Source organism: Mirounga angustirostris, unplaced genomic scaffold (assembly GCF_029215605.1).
Source record: "Mirounga angustirostris isolate CCGP_5_RB_7025 unplaced genomic scaffold, mMirAng1.0.hap1 SCAF_10, whole genome shotgun sequence".
In the NCBI taxonomy this organism is placed as follows: Eukaryota; Metazoa; Chordata; class Mammalia; order Carnivora; family Phocidae; genus Mirounga; species Mirounga angustirostris.
Genome location: NW_026991718.1, coordinates 103,472,225 through 103,495,894, shown reverse-complemented (window position 1 = coordinate 103,495,894; position 23,670 = coordinate 103,472,225). Strand labels below are relative to the sequence as shown.

The 23,670-nt window shown below is 39.9% G+C and overlaps 1 protein-coding gene and 1 pseudogene across 1 annotated transcript in view; one reads left to right on the top strand and one right to left on the bottom strand.

The window, feature by feature from the left end:
* PAK5 (p21 (RAC1) activated kinase 5) overlaps window positions 1-23,670 on the bottom strand; it is a 296,814-nt gene that overhangs the window by 166,959 nt on the left and 106,185 nt on the right. Inside the window, exon 2 of the mRNA XM_045885402.1 lies at window positions 3,926-4,073. The gene's annotated coding sequence lies outside the window, so the exon portion shown is untranslated. The remainder of the gene's footprint in view (window positions 1-3,925; window positions 4,074-23,670) is intronic.
* Window positions 22,397-23,625, top strand: LOC123851556 (DNA repair nuclease/redox regulator APEX1-like; annotated as a pseudogene).

Below are 23,670 nucleotides of genomic sequence, written 5' to 3'. Positions count from 1 at the left end.
TCCTTTATTTTGGGGATCCTTTATTTTGTGGGTTATGGAAGGTGCATCACAGAAAGAGTTTCTGTCATGTAATCTACATCATCACCTAACCTCCCTGAAGCCACAAGGTGCACAGGCTGAGTCATGCGCACAGCTGTTCTTGCATCCAGCTCCCTCAACCTCACCTCTCTCTCCAAGCACCCATCAAGGTATTTCCTTCCTCCCCCCACCCTCCCTTTTTGAAATAAATATCAATCCTACAAATCATTTCCTAAGAAAACATCTTATAATTTTATTTTTTTTTTTACATTTTATTATTTATTTGACAGAGAGAGACACAGTGAGAGAGGAAACACAGCAGGGGGAGTGGGAGAGGGAGAAGCAGGCTTTCTGCTGAACAAGGAGCCCGATGCGGGGCTCGATCCCAAGACCCTGGGATCATCACCTGAGCCGAAGGCAGACGCTTAATGACTGAGCCACCCAGGCACCAACATCTTATAATTTTATTAACCACATTGCTACAGCAACCTGGACATCCACCTATCTCTCCACCATTAACCTGACTTTGCTCGCCTTCCCATTTGTTTAACATTTCTTCTTAAATGTTATTCTTCCTACAAATTAACTTTTCTTTGCTTGAATTCTGGTACATTTACATACCTCTAGTCTTTAATGCTGTTCTCTCTCCTGGTGCTTGTCTCTTGCCCTCAGCACTATATGCCTTCATTATGGGGCACTGGGTGTCTCTGAAAATACACTACCCTCCTTGCCTCAAATTTACTTCCTACTTCATCTGGCTGGGGAATACCTCCTCACCCTGTAAGCTTTAATCCAGATGTTTCTCTTCTTGGTACATCTCCCCTTCCTGTGTCAGTGCCCTTTTGCCATGTGACCTTGAAGCTCCTCTTACCAAAAGGTGGAGTTTATTTCTACATCTGGGCTGGTCTTGTGATTTACTTTGGCCTATATCATGCAGCAGAAGTGACTGTTCTGAGCCTCGGCTTCAGGAAGCCTTGCACACTTTCATTCACTCTCAAACCTTCCCCAGCCACCATGGGAACAAGCCCAGGCTAGCCACTGGAGAACTGAGTTGATTCAGCTACATTCTTTTTTTTTTTTTTTTTTAGATGATATTTATTTATTTATTTGACAGAGAGAGACACAGTGAGAGAGGGAACACAAGCAGGGGGAGTGGGAGAGGGAGAAGCAGGCTTCCTGCGGAGCAGGGAGCCTGATGCGGGGCTCGATCCCAGGACCCTGTGATCATGACCTGAGCCGAAGGCAGACGCTTAACGACTGAGCCATCCAGGCACCCCGATCCAGTTCAATCAGTTACCAGGTGTGTGATGTAAAGCATCTTAGACTAGCCCGTCTCCAGCCACTGTTAGCTGATTGCAGATGAATGGGTGAACCTACCTCAGACCAGCTAAACCTGGCCCACATCAGCAGAACTTTTTAACTCACCCACAGACCCATCAGCAATATTACATACTTGTTGTGTTCAGCCACTAAGTCGTGGAGTTATTTGTTATACAGCAACAACTGATAACCTCTTTCTTGATCCTACTTAATAGGAATAACACACTTCCATATGGCTCTTACTATACTCCATGTTTTCTGGTCTTTCTTTTCCTGCTTTCCTTAAGAACATGGGCATTTTTTTTGCATCCCCAAATCTAAATGGCTCCTGCCAACTTTCAAATAAATGGGTGTCAGAAAAATAATTAGTGACTTAAGGATTACAATGATGCCGAACGGATGGTTTTGGAGGCAAACCAGAATCTGAATCCCAGCTCTATATCCTGTATGTGTTACTCCCGAGAATTTGGTTACCCTTGCTCAACCTTATCTGCTCATCTATACATGGAAGACCAGAATCAATATATATGCTGCAGGACTGTGGTGATAAAATACATATTTCCCCTCCCCTGCACCTGGTACTGAGTGACAAATAAGAATTAAATGATAAGATGTAATGCATTTATTATAGTACATGGCTTCATACTTGACAAATGATAGCTCTACTAATATAATCATGAGCATCCCTGTTGTCACTTCTTAGAGCAGAAACTATCAGTGCTCCATCCATATCCTCTTGGCACTCATCATTTCTGTGCATGCTGATCTGATGGTGGCTTCCAATGGCAAACACCTGGGGTTCTTTGCCTGAGGCTTCCTCTGGCTGCTGGAGTCCTCTTGGCCCACATCTATGGCAGGCCACAGATGCCAGGGAGTTAACACCCTTCACTTCTATCCAGGGGAGCAGTCTTCCATCAAGGCAGATGGGAAAAGGTGGCTGATACCCTTGCCCTTGGCTAGGATAAATCCAAGGTATGTTCTATACTGTATCCCAAAATTGCCCAATGGGATCATACTCCTCTTGGTCACAGTAACAATAAGGTACTTTTTCTGTTTTCCTTCTCTTTCTCACCCCACATCCCCATTTCCCTATAAAGGTATACTGGCATCACCTTCCAAATAAACACCAGTACCCCAATTTTTTGTCTCACTATTTGATTCCAGAGAAATCAACCTAAACCAACTACTAATCTTATTGCTTCAGCATACAGTTACTTTTTCAGGAACTTTGACCATTTGGAAGCCTACCCATGTAAAGATCTCTCCAGCTAATCAGAGTTGTATCTGATCCAGTGGATGACAAGACCAATCACAGAATGTGGTATACCACCTTTAGGTTTTCTTGGATCTTTTCATCATGGTTCAATTCTCTGAGTACATCAGGATACCCAATTGATCTTGGGTAGTTCTGTGCTTACGCTAAAGGGCACCTGGAACCATGGTATTGATTCTTGGCCAAGAAAGAAGTGAAATGTAATAGCTAGTGATTTATAACTTGCTATTAGAAGTCCGAAACGCCCCCCAAGGCATACTGTACCAGCCTATCTACGCTGTTTATGGAAACTGAGTGGATTGATGGTTTACACCTGTTTACCTGTTCACAAAGACTGCTTTTAGCTCCCTGAGCTGTGGGGTATAAAATGCTCCTCAGTAAGCCTGATTCTTGGCTCCCCTGAGACCAACGTGTCATATGTGTATCTTGGTGGTTCATGATCTGAAGACTAAGGGCATCATGTGTGATGGAGAAAGGACCCTGAGAGCTGCACCTAGAAGTCTCAGTCCCCTCTAGTGCTTGCTGGGCTTGCTTTCTCCTGCTGTACCCTTTCCTTTGTTTGATTACAGCTGTACATGTATATACCTTATGGTGTCTCAAGAATCTTTTCAATTACCTGACACTATAATTGCTGTACTGGGCCAGTTTTCTTTCTTTTTTTAAAAAAATATTTTATTTATTTATTTGACAGAGAGAGACAACAGCAAGAGAGGGAACACAAGCAGGGGGAGGGGGAGTGGGAGAAGGAGAAGCAGGCTTCCCGCCGAGTAGGGAGACTGCACTGGGCCTGTTTTCTGATGCCAAAGGCTTCTGAAAAGGGTTTGGGGTGGAGAAAGTAAGGGTTCCCACAGCACCCCATTTTAGAATCCTTTCAGAAAGTTTATCAACTTTCATATACACAATACAATATGGTTAACTACGGTCACCGTGCTGCATATTACATCCCCATAACTTATTTTATAACTGGAAGTTTGTATCTTTTGACCACCTTCACCATTCTACTGACTCCCCATCCTCCTGCCCACCTCTAGCAACCCGCAATATAGTCTCTGTAACTTTTAGCTCAGATTTAAAAAAAAATTTTTTTTAACTGATTCCACATATAAGTGAGATCATATGGTATTTGTCTTTCTGCACATGTGACTTATTTCACTTAGCATAATGCTCTCAAGGTCCATCTATGCTGTCTCAAATGGCAGGACTTCCCTTTTTATGGCTGAATAGTATTCTACTGTGCATATGTGTGTGTGTGTGTGTACATTATTTAAAATAAAATTTAAAAGAGCAAAACCATAACATAATTCATCCTCCTACCTTTTTTTGATGGCTGTGGATGAATCGGACTCCAGAGGAGTTTGGCTATTTCTGTCCTGCAACTTTTTGTTGGAGTTTTTCAGTGTTCTTCATTTTTCTTCAGTGTTCATTTTGGCAAGAGGTGGAAGCATTTTGCCACAGTATATTTCTGTAACAACATGGTATCAACATGTGTCAGAAACCCACCAACATTCTGCTCCATTTAAAAATAAACAACCTCACTTATTTCCCATTCCTGTACATGCTGTGCATCCTTTCTCTACTGTTCCAGTCATTCTCTCAGGCATGCAGCTACTGATCTGGGATTACCTGGACCCTCCAGCAGTGTTAGGCTCCCCTTAGCACCTTACCTGCATCTGTCATAGCACTTTCTCACACTGGTCCAATGTGAGTCCAGTTCTTCAACAGGGAGTGAGCCCTATGGAGGCAGTAAATGTGCCCTTGGTCCCTGACTCTCTGGGGCCGAGCCTGCTCTCTAGTAATTGCACGTTTCATATGGTCAATTCTCATTATTTGGAGTAGTCACATTCTATACAGTAGCTGCAAACACCAAATGAGTGAATGCTGAACCCATTGCTCCTACAAGAAATCCAGGGTTCTTCAAGTCTCTGATCCCAAACATGCTCATCCATCAACCAACACATAATCTTGTTTCAGAGTTTTATGTGTGTTTCTGTTTAAAGACACATTTAATGTATGTATTTTTGATTCATTAACATTCAACTTAGCCAACAGCACCAGAACTCACACCTGAATGAAGATTGCCAAAGACATGTATTTATTCCACAAGGCACATCACGCTGAGGAATACTAGACGGCACCTCAGCACTCTGCTCGGGGACCATTTCAAACAGCAAAACCACCAGCAAAAGCATAGAAATGCAAAAACACATGTGATGGTGAATTTGTAAATACAAAATCCACGAATAATGAAGACTGACTATACATACATTGGCTGATTCAAAGTTATGTGTAGATCTGTAAGTTCCTAGCCTTGCTTATGGTCCAGCACAGCACTGCCATTTAAATGAGTAAATATATAAATACTATTGATTGGATACAAAGGGACTAAATACAGATTTCATATGTTTCATGAAAGATCCCAAAATTGAAAGCAGTTATTCTCTCCTATCCTATTAAAAGGACAAATCCCAGGTCCCAGTTCTTTTCTTCTTCCTGATATTAATCATTGCTTATCCAATTTTCAGACAAGTCCAAAGAAAACCTCCCTGAAAATAATTATAGGTTGACAGTCTACGCTACCCATTATGGGACAACCCAAACGGTTTCCAGAAGACGGCTCCATTTTTCTCCTTGAATAATAAGAAATACCTGCTTTTACTTTATTATACGCATCAGTTAACTGTAGGTACACAGCGTACATACTTACTACACTTGTATTTTCTGTAAAAATGCCAGTACTTTGTGACATAAAAAGTGGAAGTATCACACTTTAAGTATCTACTTTCCTATGCATTCGAAAAATGTTTAAGGCTTCCCTTAGGGACAGAGATTTATGTTTTAAAGCTGTTGCAAATATTTTCCCATTAAGTTTACTTCTTAATATTTAAAACCGGTTAAATTTAAACTTGATTTATTTGTATTTCATGGAAAGTAATTTGCTGGTAAAATCATCTTCTTAAAAGCACGCCCTATGTTTTAAACTACCATTGCTAAGATCAGAACTTGCTAAAAATGAATGTCTTGCACAGATAACAGGAAATCCTAGATGGTTCTGAAAGCTCAGTTCTTGCATGCTTTTAACCTGTTAAAACACAGGTTTTTAATTTAGTTCAAAATCAGCTAAAATGTAAGTAGACATAACTTCCTTTTAAAGCCTTGTGATATTCTCTTCATGTATTTCAGAGCAGAAGATAAGCCACCTTGTCAGGAAATGTAATTTTAAGACTGATACAGCCATATGGGTCTCTCACATAACAATAATTCAATATATTTTACAACAGAAATACCTTGATCCAGAAAAGTAAAACAAAATAAATGTATCTTATTTTTATATTGTATTAATACCATTACATTTTCTATATAATGAATCAATATTTTGGTTTTAAACTTTATTTTGTAATTAGCATTATTTTTAACTTTCTATTTATACCACAAATAACCAAAATAAAAAAAGTCAGATGCCATAAATTTAATATAATGTGCGTAGATTAAAACTATCCTCTCAAATTTCTTTTCCTTTAAACATGCCACTAAGAAACCTTTATCTATATCTCTGTAAAGCCAGATTGCCACTATTGACCTAGAAAAAGCAATCTGAATGCTCAGTAGACAATGTTCACATAACAACTACACTACTCTGAACCTACTGATAATGTACATATTAATATGAGGTACTGATGTCAATTAAATTTAATATTTCCAACCTTCAAGAGGAAGGGGTTGACTTTGGAATCAACAGACTTGGCTCCAGCTTGTACTAGCTGCACAGTTTGGGCCAATTCGTCATTCCTCAAGTTATTTGTTCATCTGAAAAATGGAGATGGACAGAATTTTCCATAATACAGAGGGGTCCTCAAGATAAAGTGAAAATGTCCTATATAAGGTACCTGGCCAATAGTGAATAGTAAAGAATGTTAGTTCTGGTTTTTAGTAAGTACAAAACCAACCCAAGCAGCATTTCAGACAACTGAATTTAGCTCTTAAAACCAAAAATCAGTGACCTGTCATCTGTGAATAATTTGCAAAATAAAACAAAAAAACCCCAAATGTTCTAGTTTACCCACACATTTTCTTACCAGCAAAATAAGCATCTCTATATGTGTGTCTGTTATAGAGATGTACCCAAAGAAACATAACTTTTTTACCACAAGTCTATGCCATTTTGTACATTTCATTTTCATAGATTCACAGATTCATTTCATAAATTCAATATGGCCTCTCCATATTGGGCTCCTTGACCATGAGATCCAACAAAAAAACTCTGCTACAAATGGCACTGGCCAATTGCTAAAAAAAAAAATCTAAGATTTTATTTTATGTAAAGTAGAACAGAGATTTGCCATCAACTATATTAGGACAAATACTTCTAGTCCCTGCACACTTGTTTTCTCCTCTTATTCAAGAATAAGAGCACTTATGCAGATCATTTCAGGTGGTTTAGACCCAGGATGAAATGAGCCTCATCAGCCCTGTGATCTTAGAATGTTTATTGCATTATTCACCCTTTTATCCACTTCTCCTTGTACCCAGAAATTTAAATATGTGAGTGGCAGGTTTGATATGTGGTCTGTGCTCTTATGTTAAAAAAACAGGACCTTTTTTTTTTCTCTCTCTCTCTCTCTCAGAGAATAAGCTATGACCTTGTCCTCATTAATAGTGAATTCTGAGCAAATAAAGTCCAATGGATTATGAAATCATGAAAGATTCTAAATACCATCAGGTCAAAGTCTTCCAACAACTCTGAGGCATTGGGGTAAGAGGAGAGAAATAAATGGATTATATGGAGAAAACCTATAATTTATTCTTTAATCTTTTTTTTTTTACTAGGATAGCATCTTTCTAAAACCAAATTAATATAGATCATCCTTCTTGAAAATATAACTTCATCACTGTGCCATTTTATAATAGCTTTTTCTTTGTGTATACTTTATAACGTGATAATTCTATACTTTCAACAAGATATAGCACTCCTCATCTAATAGGAAAACCCTTAGATACACAAAAGGGTTTCATTACCGGGTTTGACAGTAGAAAAGCCAAGCAGAAATCAAGCTGGCAGAGACAGTTTAATATAAACCTCCTCTGAGGATTTGCAAACAACATCACATTTGTTTTCTGCTACTCATCTGCCCCTCTGTGATCTCTGTCTCTCTCTATAATAAAATATTTATAGCCAGAGCTCAGCAGCCCTTCCTCTTTCTTCACTGTTGGAATAAGGTGTGTTCTGCTCCCTGGGAGAGAACAATAAATAGAAACACTAAAACTCTGAATACATAACTTTGGGGGAGAAAAAAACCTCATCCACTGAAAGATTTTCTTTCATTCAAAGCAAGATAACTGTGACATATGGAACTGCATTTTCTGTCATTATTTATGCACTTGTCAAGTGCACGGAATCCTCTCTAGGGAAACTTCTAGGGAGTCTACAGAACTCTTCGCTCTCTTTGGATATCCTCAATATGGATTGAGCACTATTTTGTTTTTCTTTTCAGGGAATAATGAAGCTTGATTTTCTAAAACCAATCTCATCTTTTCCTTATAGGAAAATATCCTGTTTGAATGTCTGGCCTCTATCTATGAAACATTTTCCCTGAGACAATGGAAGGATTCAGCTTTTTAGGACTGAACTGTAGGTAGTATTCTCATGTTAATGTTCCTTTCATCTGCAAGAGCAGTTTGTGTGTTGGCTTTTATTTTAAGGAGTAATTATCCTTTAGGCTAACCACCACGTAAACAATGAAGTTGGGATATACTGGTTTTCTAATTGAATAGAAAAGGTACTTTGAATTTTTATTTGCACAAGTGCCCCAAGTTCTAGCTCCATGGGTGAGTACTTGCTTTTCAAACTTGATTGACTAAATGAGTCTATATCTGGGCTTCCTTATCTCACACCCCTGGTAATGACATACGCAGCCACACAACTTACAGCGGGTTAAATGAAAGAATGTATGTATAAGACCTTCAGATACTCTGAAGCGCTCTACAACATTAGAAGAGTTATTTTAATTCCTAGGTGTTTGAATTTTACAAACATTAATCTGATACAGAAAACAGAAAAGCTAACAGATCAAAACTTGGTGATAAAGTCTCTGAAATTATGAGGATTCTTTAGCTTCCACTTCAGTGGATCTGCACCTGTCCAAGTTGATCCTGCTGAGCTTAGATTTCCTAGGCAAGATGACAACATGGGGAAATAGTGGGGAGAGAGAGACAGAAAGAAGGGGCCACCATGGAGTTCCATGTTTATAACCACTCTCCTCTTGAAAGCAGGTGGTTCTTAACTGGGGTTCTTCACTTCAAGTCCCTGGGATCATTTAGATAGGATTTATGGGTTCCATGAATTTGGATGAGAAAGAAAATACCACTCCATTTTCATTAGCCTTTAACAGGCAACAAAACCCAGGAATATTCTAAGGACTTGTAATCGAGAAACGTAAGCCTTTTTATAGCACACTGTAATTGCTGCAGATACCTTGAAACACCATTTGCACTCCACACTACTCCAAATATATGGCAGTTATTAGGTCTGCCATTAGATAGGATATTTCCAAATCAAGTAACTCATATCACCATAACACAAACTTATTTTATTTGATGTTTTGATGACTTTATGTCAACATAATTAGTTTCCTTTATAACCCTAGGTATTGTACTTTATGCATTTTAAAACAGTATGTTGTCACTGTGGTAACCTAGGGATTCCACTCCTAGGTATCTACCCCAAAGAACTGAAAAACCCACATTCAAATTCTGGTACAGGAATATTTATAGCAGCATTATTTACAGTAGCTGAAAGATGGAAACAACCCAAATATCCATCAACAAATGAATGGATAAATAGAATGTGGTATTTCTAGACAACAGAGTATGATTCAGGCATAAAAAGGAATGAAGTATGATACATGCTACAGTGTGGATGAACCCCAAACATGCTAAGGGAAAGAAGTCAGATACAGACAGTCACATGTGGTATGATTCTACTTATATGAAATACCCAGAATAGGTAAATCCACAGACAGAGAAAGCAGACTGATGGTTACCAGGGCCTTGGGGGTCAGGAAGATGAAGAGAATGGCTTCATGGGTACGGGGTTTTATTTTCGAATGGCAGAAACGTTTTGGAGCTAGATGGATGTGGTGGCTGTGTAACTTTACAGGTGTTAAATGCCAGAGACTTGCTTACATTAAAATGGTGAATTTTATGTCATGTGAATTTCCTCTCAACAAGTTAAACCAAACACGATATTGAAAATTGGTTCCCAGTCTTCCTGAGGCTGCCAAAGGAGTCCATGGCACAGCAAAAGGATAAAATCCCTGACTTAAAGGTTTTCAAAACGACAGAGCCTCCTCTTCCTTTGGCCCAACTGAAGATGCTGGCCTTATTCCACAGTTATTCAAATTTCCTGAGCATACCAGAGCACTCTAAGGCCTGAAGTTAGAGTTAGCAGAAAGCAAGGATGCAGCCAATGAGCATTAAGCTCGCTGATGAACAAGTCATATTTGTCTCTATATTTCTCATAGACACTTACGGACATATTCCAGAAAACAGAGAATGACCAAAAACTTTCCAGGCAAAGGTGGTCATTAACTATCACAACAAACTACACGTTTTAAATGGCCAGAAGTGGTAGACATTCCTTTGTCAATGGTAAGGTTTCCCCATGCTATCAGTTCTCCTGCATACTATTTTAGGAATATCTTTATGCTAGGTGTAATGCTCCTAGAACTTTATTCCACTTCCTTTATGTTATTTTTTTCATTCAACAAATACACATTATAATATCCACTAGTAACACATGATATGAAGAAAAAACTGGGCAGGAATGAGAATGACAGAAAGTTGCTCGAGAAAGAGATCAAGAAAGAGACTCCCAAGAGGTGGCATATGAACAGAAACTTGAATGAAGTGATTATTTGATACTCATTTGATACTCATCAATATTCATTTGAGTAATACAGTGAGATCAATAGTATTCTAGGCTATGGAGATAGCATGTGCAAATGTCCTGAGGTCAGGAATGTTCATGGAACAACATTGAAGGCCCATGTGGCTACAGTGGAGCCAGTGAGGAAAGAATGGTATAAAAATAAGGCAAGAGCATGTAGCCACGAACCAGACTGTAGATGGCCTTATAGGCCATGGTTGAGATTTTAGATTTTATTGTAAATCTGATGGGTAAGGAATTGGAGAGCTTTGAGCAGATGTCATGATCTAATTTACATCCTGAAACTGTTCATAGATGTAGTGGAAACACAGCAGGTGGGCAAGGTTGAAATATTAAGAGGCTATTTAGGTAGCACAGGCAAAAAAAAAAAAAAGATAGCAACATGTACTAGGGCGGGAGTAGTACAGACATGGAGAAGTAGTCTGATTTTAGATATATTTTGAAAGTCCACATGACCCTTTGATGGGTTGGCTATGGTACCAGAGAATTTACTTCACCCTGAGCCAGGTGGACAGCAGTGCCACTTACTGAGCTGGGGGGCATTTGGAGAGGAGATTTAAATTGTGCTGTTGTCCATTTGAGCTGCTGTAACAAAATACCATAGCCTGGGTGGCTTAGAAACAACAGCAATTTATTTCTCACAGTTGTAGAGGCTGGAAGTCTGAGGTCAGGAGGGCAGCATGGCTGGGTGATGACTCTCTTCTGGGTTGCATTTTCACATGGTAGAAGGGGCTGAGAGCTCCATGGGATCTCTTCTTCAATCACACTACTGCCACTCATGAGGGCTCCACTCTCACAGCCAAGTCGCCTTCCCAAAGTCCTATGTATTTCAACACATACCTTGTGTAGAGGACATAAACATTCAGATGGTAGCTATGTGTTGTTCAAGAAAATCAGGCGTTTAGTTTAAAACATAAGAGATTTCATTGCAAAAGATGGCCCAAATTTGTTATCTTTCACTGTATGCATGCTTTTCACTAAGTAACATTTTAGGTCCCTCTCTCCCTGGTTTGGCTCTGTGACTTGATTTGGCCAATGGGACATTAACAGTTTTCCTGTATTTTTAATGACTTATGTATTTCTGACTTTTCTTGCATGTCTGCCATTACCATGAAAACATGTCCAGGATAGCTGGATGCAGAAAGAGAGACACAAGGAGAGGAACAGTATGGCCCTGATCACCCCAGCCAAAGCCCTCCTAGACAAGTTAACAGCCCCCTGGTAAATATATACAAGTCCATCTAACTACTAATAGAGCCATCAGGTCAACCTACAGTTGACCCAAGATATATAAGCAAGCGTAGCTTAGATCAACTGAACCCTGCAGAGCTGTGAACTTAATAGATATATAAATAATTGTGTGGCTGGTTGTTGTTTTTTTTTTTTAAGATTTTATTTATTTGACAGAGAGAGACACAGAGAGAGAGGGAACACAAGCAGGGGGAGTGGGAGTGGGAGAGGGAGAAGCAGGCTGGGCTCAATCCCAGGACCCTGGGATCATGACCTGAGCCCAAAGGCAGACACTTAAGGACTGAGCCACCCAGGCGCCCCATGTGGCTGGTTGTTACACAGCATTTTCATGACAATATATGGCTGACAGAGGAGTACCCAAATATGAGAAATACACCTCATCTCAGCCAATCCAAAGAGGCTGTTCTTATATTTTAATCTGCTTGTGGGTTGCAAATAGAATGTGGTAGAAAATCAGTAACAAAAATTGAATCATAAATAATGAACGAATCATAAAATCCAGTCTCCCTCACTTGTATGGGCCCATTCCAAGAAAGGCCCAGCCTGGGTGACTGAAATTAAGTTTTTAAAAAACTACAGTTTAGGAAAGTTTATCAAGTTTTTTAATACTGGAATATATTTTAAGGATTATTGTTAAATTCAAGACATTTCTCTCAAGTGTAAGATTTTAGTGCATTTCTGGATTTCTTCAGATTGCCAACATTCAACTGATTTGTCATCAATACCCTCATTGACTTGGCTTCTAATACCTTTCCTGCACAATAAGGAACAGGGACAGATGTATCATGAAGCCAAAGGCTCAAGGCCATTCACTTGTTTATGGACATCAAGAACTTGAAACGGACCCTAGCAATATGTTCACATGGTTGTATTTTCACAAAACATGCAAAAGTAAGATACTTTAACAGTAACTGGTTAAGACAGCTGTCTCTTTACACTCCAACTTCCTACATCACACTTCTCTATGTGTTGCATGGAGTTGGGGTGGTGATGGTTATTCTGGGGCTCTAGCTAAGGGAGAACTTGAGCTGAGGTTGCATTTGGTTTGTGATGAGTGGGCTCTATTTATGTGTTTTGCAGTAAATTTCCATTACATCAGTTTTGTTGGTCACCCCAATGCAGCAATGGCTTTCAGGAATTCTACAACACCTCCAGGTACTGACTGACCCAGCATCACAGCACAGAGATGCAGGCCTGGGGAGCACATTGCAGTGTGAGTGTTCCCTGCAGCTGTGGATGTATGTGCGTGGAAGAAGTCTGCCTTTTCTAAAGCTTCTTAAGCTCTGAGACATGGGAACAACACTTCCTAGGTTAAAATGTATTTTCAAAGATTCACAACATCTTTGTTTACAAAGTTGATAAGGTTTGAACGTACCATCTAACTGCAATCTAGTAAGTTGTTTTGTAAGTTTTGTGAAAACAAGTGAGACATTAAAACTCCCTGCTTTGATCATGTAAGAAAGGTACATTTTTTTAAATTATTTTTTTAATTTTTATTTATTTATTTAACAGAGATAAAGAGAGAGCACAAGTAGGCAGAGCAGCAGACAGAGGGAGAGGGAGAAGCAGGCTCTCCACCGAGCAGGGAGCCCAATGTGGTGCTCACCCTGGGATCATGACCTGAGCCGAAGGCAGCACTTCACCGACTGAGCCACCCAGGTGCCCCAAGAAAGGTACATTTTTATATCATCTTTATATCTATTAAAGAATGGAGGAAAAACTAAGAAAAAAATTAAGAGATTGAAGAGGTTGCTGCGTGTGTTCTCCTCTAGGATTTTGATGGATTCCTGTCTCACATTGAGGTCTTTCATCCATTTTGAGTCTATTTTTGTGTGTGGTATAAGGAAATGGTTCAGGTTCATTCTTCTGCATGTGGCTCTCCAATATTCCCAATACCATTTGTTGAAGAGACTGTCTTTTTTCCACTGGACATTCTTTCCTGCTTTGTTGAAGATTAGTTGACCATAGAGTTGAGGGTCCATTTCTGGGCTCTCTATTCTGTTCCATTGATCTATGTGTCTGTTTTTGTACCAGTACCATACTGTCTTGATGATTACAGCTTTGTAATAGAGCTTAAAGTCCAGAATTGTGATGCCACCAGCTTTGCTTTTCTTTTTCAACATTCCTCTGGTTATTCAGAGTCTTTTCTGGTTCCATACAAATTTTAGGATGATTTGTTCCATTTCTTTGAAAAAAGTGGATGGTATTTTGATAGGGATTACATTAAATGTGTAGATTGCTCTAGGTAGCATAGACATTTTCACAATATTTGTTCTTCCAATCCATGAGCATGAAATGTTTTTCCATTTCTTTGTGTCTTCTTCAATTTCTTTCATCAGTATTCTATAGTTTTCTGAGTACAGACTCTTTGCCTCTTTGGTTAGATTTATTCCCAGTTATCTTATGGTTTTGGGTGCAATTGTAAATGGGATTGACTCCTTAATTTCTCTTTCTTCTGTCTTGTTGTTGGTATATAGAAATGCAACTGATTTCTGTGCATTGATTTATATCCTGCCACTTTACTGAATTCCTGTATGAGTTCTAGCAGTTTTGGGGTGGAGTCTTTTGGAACTTCTTTCTAGAAACATCACCGAAGGCAAGGGAAGCAAGGGCAAAAATGAACTACTGGGACTTCATCAACATAAAAAGCTTTTGCACAGGAAAGGAAACAGTCAACAAAACCGAAAGATGACCCACAGAATGGGAGAAGATATTTGCAAATGACATATCAGATAAAGGGCTAGTATTCAAAATCTATAAAGAACTTATCAAACTCAACACCCAAAGGATAATCCAATCAAGAAATGGACAGAAGACATGAATAGACATTTCTGCAAAGATGACATCCAAATGGCCAACAGACACATGAAAAAGTGCTCCACATCACTCGGCTTCAGGGAAATACAAATCAAAACCTCAATGAGATACCACCTCACACCAGTCAGAATGGCTAAAATTAACAAGTCAGGAAATGACAGATGTTGGCAGGGATGCAGAGAAAGGGGAACCCTCCTACACTGTTGGTGGGAATGCAAGCTGGTGCAGCCACTCTGGAATATAGTATGGAGGTTCTTCAAAAAGTTGAAAATAGAGCTACCCTACAACCCAGCAATTGCACTACAAGATATTTACCCCAAAGATACAAATGTAGTGATCCAGAGGGGCACATGCACCCCAATGTTTATAGCAACAATGTCCACAATAGCCAAACTATGGAAAGAGCCTAGATGTCCATCAACAGATGAATGGATAAAGAAGATGTGGTATATATATACAATGGAATATTATGCAGCCATCAAAAAAATTGAAATCTTGCCATTTGCAATGACCAGGATGGAACTAGAGGGTATTATGCTAAGTGAAATAAGTCAATCAGAGAAAGACAAGTATCATATGATCTCACTGACATGAGGAATTTGAGAAACAAGACAGAGGATCATAGGGGAAGGGAGGGAAAAATGAAACAAGACGAAACCAGAGAGGGAGGCAAGCCATAAGAGACTCTTAATCTCAGGAAACAAACTGAGGGTTGCTGGAGTGGAGGGGGATGGGAGGGATGGGATGGCTGGGGTGATGGACATTGGGGAGGGTATATACTATGGTGAGCAATATGAATTGTGTATAAGACTGATGAATCATAGACCTGTACCTCTGAAACAAATTATACATTGTTAATTTAAAAAAGTAAAATAAAAAAAAATTAAAAACAAAAAGAAGAAAAAAATTAAGAGAATACGAGACAAACAAAATGATAAGTCAACAAAAATCATTCTGACATAGAAGAAGCCTCTGGTACCAAAAAATTTTCAGACCACTCCGAAAGCATTTATTAGAAGGAAAATTGTGAAGAAAAGTAACAGATTGGTTCTTGTTTGATAATTCAATTAATGAAGAGGAGCAAATCATATGAATACTGGAAAATATTGAAATTCTTCCTGATTTGACACAAATGAAGATTATGAAGAGAACTTAAAACCCATCACAGTCACAACAAGGAAGACATTGATGAGTAAGTGGTGATGCAATTCATCAAAGAGTATTTAAGATTAGTCATTGCAAAGCAAACTTCAAATGCACTGGAATCTTAGGCCTCCTGTATTCAAAATATGTGATAAAGATTTTCCAAAATTTGATAATTAAAAAGTTTACATGTCATTACTGATAAGCTGTAAAGCCAAAATAAACTTTTCTAAAGTGTATTTATATAAAATAAATCTCAGTCAGACTTCTTAACAGAAGGGCTGCATTATGTTTCTATTTACACTATAAAAAGATATTCAAAATTTTCTTTCCTTTTTTTTTTAGAGAGAGAGCGAGCACAAGCAGGGGAAAGGGCAGAGGGAGAAGCAGACTCCCCGCCGAGCAGGGAGCCTGATGTGGGACTCCATCCCAGGACCCTGGGATCATGACCTGATAGAAGGCAGACACTTAACCGATTGAGCCACCCAAGCACCCCTTAAAATAATTTTTATATGTATTTATATTTTAAAGATTTTATTTATTTATTTGAGAGAGAGAAAGCATGGGGGGTGGGCAGAGGGAGAGGACAAGCAGACTCCCTGCTAAGCAGGGAGCCCAATGCAGGGCTCAATCCCAGGACCCTGGGATCAAGACCTAAACCAAAGGCAGATGCTTAACCAACTGAGCCACCGAGGCACCCCTCGAAATAATTTTTATATTTAAAGGTAAAGAGATAATCAAAGCATTTTCAGGCAAAATATATATGAGTCAAGGTATCACAGAGGTAGAGTGGGAAGTCTACTAATGGAAATACACTGCTTTTCTGATTTTGTGATGTTTCCATTGTTAGCTTTTTAGCTTTGTAATTTGTTATGGATTATTTCATTCTAAGTATTCACATTCCTACTTAATTTAGTATCCACTGGCACTCCTTCTAAACTCATGGATCTTTAGATTTATGGATCTTGTTTGCTAGGCCATCGGCTACTTTTCCTTAATATGATTGCTCAAAGTTTAAATTTAAAAAGTTAACGAAAACGTATATACAAAGCATGACTAACAGTTCAATTCAATTAGAAATGTCACAGTTAAAAAGCAGTAGCTTTCACAAACAATGAATCATGGAACGCTACATCAAAAACTAATGATGGGGGCGCCTGGGTGGCTCAGTCGTTAAGCGTCTGCCTTCGGCTCAGGTCATGATTCCAGGTCCTGGGATCGAGCCCCGCATCGGGCTCCCTGCTCTGCGGGAAGCCTGCTTCTCCCTCTCCCACTCCCCCTGCTTGTGTTCCCTCTCTCGCTGTGTCTCTCTCTCTGTCAAATGAATAAATAAAATCTTAAAAAAAAAAAAAACTAATGATGTATGGTGATTAACATAATAAACGAATGAATGAATGAATGAATGAATGAATGCAGTAGCTTTGTCTTTGTGATGGCTACATGCAGCAGTTTCACTTCTGGAATTCATCTTCAGCTGAGTGGTGTGTGTCAATAAATTGAAATCCTGATAAGGGTAACTGATTCTAAGTGAAACAAAAATTAATCAAATGCATGACAAAGTGGAGTATAGGAACTTTTATTTCTTTTAAGATTTTATTTATTTGACAGAGAGAGACAAGCAAGAGCGGGAACACAAGCAGGGGGAGCAGGGGAGGGAGAAGCAGGCTTCCCGCCGAGCAGGGAGCCTGATGTGGGGCTCGATCCCAGGGTCCTGGGATCATGACCTGAGCTGAAGGCAGATGCTTAATGACTGAGCCACCCAGGTGCCCCAGGAATTTTTTTTAAGCAGAGAAAAATATGAGTAGATCTTTGATTATATGGCTGAAAGGAAAAAAAAGCATGAGGATTTTTGATCATTTGGTTAAGGTGGTCTCTGCCATGTGGTAAAAGGTTACTATTTGTCCCCCTCTGTAGTTAGTAAATACCTTGAGGGGATAGATACTTGGTAACTAGGCAAATATCCTGTTCTCCCCAAACTTCAGCCCATTAACTTTAGCATCCATCAGTGGATTGTGTCTGCAACAATGATTACTATGGTATTTGCCTTATGGTAATGTTCTTTCTTCTCTTTCATTGGAAGTCATTTAATTCCATTTATTTAACTGGAATTCTTCCCTAAAGGAGAACTAACTGTCCCTTCACTCCATGTATATGTATTCAACTATTTATATCTGCATGTAATTAGGGATATATATTTTTTTCTACAGGGTACAATCCAAAAGTCTCATTATATATTTGGTTGCTTAAATTATCCCAGTTTTGTCTAATTGGAACGCTGTCAGGTTGGTCCATGTATCCTGTTGACGTGCTCTTGTTCTTTTGAGAGTGTTACCTTAACTTTTTGATAACACAAATATTCTGGGAAGTTCTTATATTTTCCCTGCCCCAGGCATGGAATCAATTACTTTTGCAGAGTCCTGGTTCCTTTTATTGGAAAATAGTGTTAAGAAATCAAGATCTGGGTGCTAGGTATGCTCTTTGTTCCTGAGGAGTCATTGACTTTAGGCTCTCTCCATGGACAGAGCTAGGAAATTATGCATGTATACCAACCCATGCATATACACACACCTGCATTTGTGCATACCTCAATCTAATCATGAGAAGCCATCACAGAAATCCAAATTGAGAGACATACTACAAAATAACTGACTAGGATACTTCAAGTGTCAAGTTCATCAAAGGAAGGAATGAACAACTGTCTTAGCTTGGAGGACACAAAAGATGACAACTAAATATAATTTGGGATCTTGGATCGAACAGAAAAAGGATATTAATGGGAAAATTGATGAAATCAAATAAGGTTTGTAGGCTTAGTTTATAGCAGAAGTTGGCAAATTACAGGCCATGAGCCAAATCTGGTCTGCCACCTGCTTCTGTAAATAAAGTTTTATTGGAACACAGATACTCTCATATGTTCACGTAGTCTGTTTTTTCTGCTACAGTGGCAGAGTTAAGTAGTAGTGGCAGATACCTAAAATAATTACTGTCTGGCCCTTTACAGAAAAAGCTTGCTAACTCCTGGCTGATAGCTTTATAACATTTTTAAATTCCTATTTTTGGGAATTGTACAACAGTTATGTAAAATGTTAACATTAGGGATGAAAAGTATACAGAAACTCTCTGTATTATCCTTGCAACCTCTCTGTAGATCTAAAAGTTTAAAATAATTTAAAAGTATTCAAATTAAGTGCTAACATACAAAATTCAGGAAATTTCACAAAAAAATCTGAGTTTTTTGTTTGTTTTTTAAAGCCAAGACATTTCATAACATTGTCCAACAAAGTAAAATGAAAGTTGGGACCTATGGTTAATGTGTCAGATACTGCTGGTTATTGACTCACTATTGGCTCCCATAACATCAGAACCCTAATTTTGTTTGACACAAGGTGTCAGTTAAAGACTGTATTTCCTCAAATGTAGGGATCCGAAGGGGTATGCGCACCCTGATGTTTATAGCAGCAATGTCCACAATAGCCAAACTGTGGAAAGAGCCAAGATGTCCATCAACAGATGAATGGATAAAGAAGATGTGGTATAGATATACAATGGAATATTATGCAGCCATCAAAAGGAATGAGATCTTGCCATTTGCAACGACCTGGATGGAACTGGAGGGTGTTATGCTGAGTGAAATAAGTCAATCAGAGAAAAACATGTATCATATGACCTCACTGATATGAGGAATTCTTAATCTCAGGAAACAAACTGAGGGTTGCTGGAGTGGTGGGGGGTGGGAGGGATGGGGTGGCTGGGTGATAGACACTGGGGAGAGTACGTGCTGTGGTGAGTGCTGTGAATTGTGCAAGACTGTTGAATCACAGATCTGTACCTCTGAAACAAATAATGCAATATATGTTAAGAAAAAAAAAAAGAAGATAGCAGGAAGGGAAGAATGAAGGGGGGAATCGGAGGGGGAGACGAACCATGAGAGACTATAGACTCTGAAAAACAAACTGAGGGTTCTGGCGGGGAGGAGCGTGGGAGGATGGGTTAGCCTGGTGATGGGTATTAAAGAGGGCACATTCTGCATGGAGCACTGGGTGTTATGTACAAACAATGAATCATGGAACACTACATCAAAAACTAATGATGTAATATATGGTGATTAACATAACAATAATTTTTTTTTAAATAAAATAAAATACACTTAGCCTAGGAAAATGGCATGAGATTTAAAAAAAAAAAAAAAAAAAAAAAGACTGTATTTCCTAATCTCTATGATAGCCAGGGCTGGGCAATGACATATAAGCACAAGTGCTCCAGTGAGACTTTAAGGAACACTCATTAGAATAGGGCCTGAAGGGCCCCATTTGCCCTTCTTTCTACTGCCTCTTGCCTGGAAAATCAATGTGATGGCTCAAAGTTCAGTAGCTGCACTAGACCATGAGGTGAAAAGAGCAGTCATGGATCCATCTCCACTTCAGGTAGAGCTCAAAGACAGAAGTTTCTGGTAGATTTATTATGGCCTAATTTTTCAAGCATCCTCATATTCAAACCCTTTGCAATATCTCCCATCAAGAAGTAGAACCTATTTCCCAACCCATTTAACCTGGGCTGGCCTTATGACCTGATTTGATCAAGAGAATGTGGCAGAAGTGTCAGAGAATCAGTTCTGAACCTAGACCTCAACAGGCCCTGAGTGGTTCTACTCTCTCTTAGAAACCTTCCACTGATACGTGAAATATCCTGTGCTAGAGAATAGTGAGAGATCATGTAGGGTGGGACCCATTTGTCCTAGTTGAGGACATTCTAAAACCAGGCCCCCAAATATAGGAGAATACCAAGTCAAGATGAACAGAGCTACTTACTGAACCCAATGTTGACTGCAGATACAGGTGAAACCAAGACTAGAAAATTCTCCCAGTTAATCTGTAGACTTATAAGCAAGAGTACACTCTTGTTTTATGACATTGAGTTTAGGATAGTCTGCTATCTGGTGATAGTGGCCTGATATAAAACCTCCATCTCTGATAACCATGAAGTTACCACTGTGACCTGAGACTTTTTGCCTGAGGTCATTTTTTTTTAAAGTAAACTCTACCCCCAATGCGGGGCTTGAACTCAACAATGCCAAGATCAAGAGTTACATGCTCTATGGACTGAACCAGCCAGGTGCCCCAGTACTTTTATAAGAGAGAAAAGCCACCTTGACTAAACCACTTTTATTTTCAGTCTGTCTTTCCTGCCACCAAATAGAATTCCTAACTGATAGATAAAGGGCATAAGATGTCTACTTTTCTATAATCCCCATGCATCATGTGTCATCCATTTATGTTACCTACCTCCCCTCATGGCACTTGCATGTGTGACTTCTACTCTATAGCCACATTTTTGAAAAAGAGGAAGAAAGAGAATCTTTTGGTCTCACTTTGTACTCTGAGGCTCACTTAATTTAGTGGATATTTTTAAGGGAGCATATTTGAGGATAATTGTATATTTTGCTTCATAAAACTCATACCATACCCAAATCACCTGAGCTGGCAGCCTGTGCCTCAGGATGACAGTGAAAATACCCATGGGAAACAAAAGAAATAACAGAAATGATACTGTTTTAAGAGCATTTAAAACTTACTAAATTCATGCCAGCCTCCCTATGTTGTCAAGTGCTACTGCAGTTCAGTGAAATCCCTTTAGAGAGAAAACACTTCTCTTGGAAAAGAGCAGTATAAATCTACCTTCAAATATTACTACAAAAAAAAAATGTGAAAATCCACGCCACCATTCCCTTTAACATATCTACATAGGACTATATATCAAAAGAATTCCAAATTTCAAATGCTAACCACATTGTCCTAATAGTCATAAAAGTGTACATGTAAAATAATTAGCTATGCATAAATCATAGCAGACTTAAAATAATTGTTAACATAGTGATTATTTAAAATATACAAGAAGGGGCGCCTAGGTGGCTCAGCTGTTAAGTGTCTGCCTTTGGCTCAGGTCATGATCTCAGGATCCTGGGATCGAGCCCCACATCAGGTTCCCTGCTCGGCAGGAAGCCTGCGTCTCCCTCTCCCACTCCCCCTGCTTGTGTTCCCTCTCTCGCTTGTCTCTCTCTGTCAAATAAATAAAATCTTTAAAAATAAAAAAATATATGTACAAGAAGTGGGACACCTGGGTGGCTCAGTCAGTTAACTGTCCAACTCAGGTCATGATATCAGGTCCTGGGATCCAGCCCTATGTCAGGCTCCATGCTCAGTGCAGAGTCTGCTGGAGATTGTCTCCCTTCCCATTGCTCATGTTCTGTCTCTCTTGCTTGCTCTCTTTCTAAAATAAATAAATAGGGGCACCGGGGTGGCTCAGTCAGTTAAGTGCCTACCTTTGGCTCAGGTCAAGATTGTGGGGTCCTGAGATAGAGCCCCACATTGGGCTCCCTGCTTGGCAGGGAATCTGCTTTTTCTTCTCCATCTGCCCCCCCCACACACACACTCATGCACTAATAATCTTAAAAAAAAAAAAAAAAGCAAATCTTTAAAATATACAAGAAGTGACAATGTATCAATTAAAATACACAAGAGCGACTCCAGTTACCCACGTGGGGCACAGCGTGCACAAATCTTTGTGCTCGGGTAAGGAGGAGCCAGGCTGAGACCCAAGCATGCAATGCGGTAAAAATACTGCTTCGGTGGACGATGTGGTACGAGTTCAGGAGGGCATTCGTTACAGTGATGCCGAAGCGTGGGAAAAAGGGAGCTGTGGCAGAAGATCGGGAAGAACCCAAGACTGAGCCAGAAGCCATGAAGAGTAAGGTGGGAACAAAGAAAAACGAAAGAGAGGCAGGAGAGGGGCCAGTCCTATATGAGGACCCCCCAGATCAGAAAACCTCGCCCAATGGTTAATCGGCCACCCTCAAGATCTGCTCCTGGAATGTGGATGGGCTTCAGGCCTGGATTAAGAAGAAAGGTTTAGGGGTGCCTGGGTGGCTCAGTCGTTAAGCGTCTGCCTTCAGCTCAGGTCATGATTCCAGGTCCTGGGATCGAGCCCCGCATCGGGCTCCCTGCTCCGCGGGAAGCCTGCTTCTCCCTCTCCCACTCCCCCTGCTTGTGTTCCCTCTCTCGCTGTGTCTCTGTCAAATAAATAAATAAAATCTTTAAAAAAAAAAAAAGAAGAAGAAAGGTTTAGATTGAGTAAAGCAAGAAGCCCCAGATAGCCTCTGCCTCCAAAAGACCAAATGTTCAGAGAACAAACCACCAGCTGAACTTCAAGAGTTACCTGGACTGTCCCACCAGTACTGGTCAGCTCCTTCAGACAAGGAAGGGTACGGGGCGTGGGCCTGCTCTCCGGCCAGTGCCCCCTCCAAGTCTCCTATGGCATTGGTGAGGAGGAACATGATCAGGAAGGCCGAGTGACTGTGGCTGAATCTGTAGCCTATGTACCTAATGCAGGCCGAGGTCTGGTACGCTTGGAGTACCGGCAGCGCTGGGATGAAGCCTTTTGCAAGTTCCTGAAGGGTTTGGCTTCCCGCAAGCCCCTTGTGCTACGTGGGGACTTCCACGTGGCTCATGAAGAAATCGACCTTCGCAACCCCAAGGGAAACAAAAAGAATGCTGGCTTCACTCCACAAGAGCGTCAAGGCTTTGGGGAATTACTATAGGTGGCGCCACTGGCTGACAGTTTCCGGCACCTCTACCCCAACACGGCCTATGCCTAAACCTTTTGGACCTACATGATGAATGCTCGATCCAAAAATGTCGGTTGGCGCCTTGATTACTTTTTGTTGTCTCACTCTCTGTTACCTGCATTGTATGACAGCAAGATCCGTTCCAAGGCCCTGGGCAGTGGCCACTGTCCTATCACCCTATACTTAGCACTGTCACACCACCCCCAAGTTACTTTAAACCTGGGAAACAAGTTACTTTAAAGCTAGCTTTAAAACTTAACCTCCCCAAACTTCTTTAAAAACTGC